The sequence below is a fragment of the Triticum aestivum genome, chromosome 7D (assembly GCF_018294505.1).
Source record: "Triticum aestivum cultivar Chinese Spring chromosome 7D, IWGSC CS RefSeq v2.1, whole genome shotgun sequence".
NCBI classification, from domain to species: Eukaryota; Viridiplantae; Streptophyta; class Magnoliopsida; order Poales; family Poaceae; genus Triticum; species Triticum aestivum.
The window spans coordinates 612086592-612087954 of NC_057814.1; the positions used below are offsets into that span (position 1 = coordinate 612086592).

General features: G+C 45.4%; 1 long non-coding RNA gene across 1 annotated transcript; it reads right to left on the reverse strand.

Moving 5' to 3' along the window:
- Nucleotides 1–25: 25 nt before the first annotated feature.
- Nucleotides 26–1223, reverse strand: LOC123164154 (uncharacterized). Its single transcript, XR_006482188.1, has 4 exons — nt 905–1223; nt 722–816; nt 264–369; nt 26–157 (listed from the first exon to the last, which is right to left on the reverse strand). It is a non-coding gene; the product is annotated as an uncharacterized lncRNA (long non-coding RNA).
- Nucleotides 1224–1363: the final 140 nt, after the last annotated feature.

The window sequence follows — 1363 nt, forward strand, 5'->3', positions numbered from 1 at the left end:
TTGGTGAATAAAATCTGCATTCAATCTGCAATGATGATACATATTTCCAGTACCATTTGCCATGTTTATTTATTAGCAAGTTTGTACTTTTGCATGTGTGAAAATCTTGCCTCGTGAGTTAAATTTGCCTCCTTTATATAAGTAGGATTGAATGCACCTGCAAGGAAAGCTTCATATGTTAATTGGTTTCAAAGTCGGACCATGGATAAATTGCTTGCTTGTGTAATGAAGTTTGGAATGGAGTCAACAATTAAACATCATACATTTCAGCAATCTGTCCAAATCATGTTCATTTTGGGGTCCTTCTAAGAGTGCTTGGAAGTCTGTGGTGTCATAATCCAGGGATGTTGAGTAAACTTCAATCTCCGCCTGTCATCAGAGCAATGAAACCTATGTTAATGCTAGGATTTTGATGAACCCCTTGCGAATTCTATATCCCAGATTGTAAGAGCTAAAGAACGTGGACCATATATGAAGTATGCTAGTCGACATTTATATATTACATCCAGTTTAAATGAAAGTTGAATAAACGAGGGGGTATGCTTACTTTTTATTGACTATTTTGGTTGTGCTTATACCCTTCTTTCAGACAAATTATAGTTTTTTTAGAAATGCAGGGCAGCTCCATTTTTATCGAAATGAAACCAAGCATCCAACTAGTCATGCGTGGTGTCTAGCTTTAATATGTGAGGTGATCGATCAACAAAGTAAATATATATACCTGGCTTGGGAGAGGATCAGCGAAGATGGGTGCCCAAATCTCTACTTGTTCCATTGTGTCAGTGAGAAGCTACCACACTGGCCCAATGTAGGAAACTGAAATCACGGCTAAAGTCAATGTGTTTGACTAGCCAGCGCCTGCTAATCAACTCTGGACAGAACATAGACCGGATGAATAACGTACCTGCAGGCTGCAACCGCGCGCAGGTCCTCGGGTGCGCCGTGCCGGCAGCTGGCTCCCCGCGACGAATGTCGGACCAGCAGTACGTTTGCCGCCGGCCGTCCAAGATCGTAGCGGCAGCTTGCAGAGGACCGGCCTCTGCTTGGAGACACCTCGTCCCTCGACCTCTTCTTGGTACGTATACGTGTTAGAGAATGGCCGGGGAGACAACTCTATATACACGCATTGCCAAGCTAGCAGCTTCCGGGAAGCTGCATGCCCCCTGCACGGTTCAGTTCCTCGACGACGGCGGCCGGGAGAATCGTGTCTGTCTGCGCGTGTGTTAACCTCGAGTACGTTTGATGACATGCGATGAGATGTGAGCTTTGAGCTCGCAACTTTCACACTAGTGCAGAACCGGACTTTAGCATCGGTTTGTAAGGGCCGCAACCGGCACTAAAGAGTGGAGACTAAAGCCCCCCC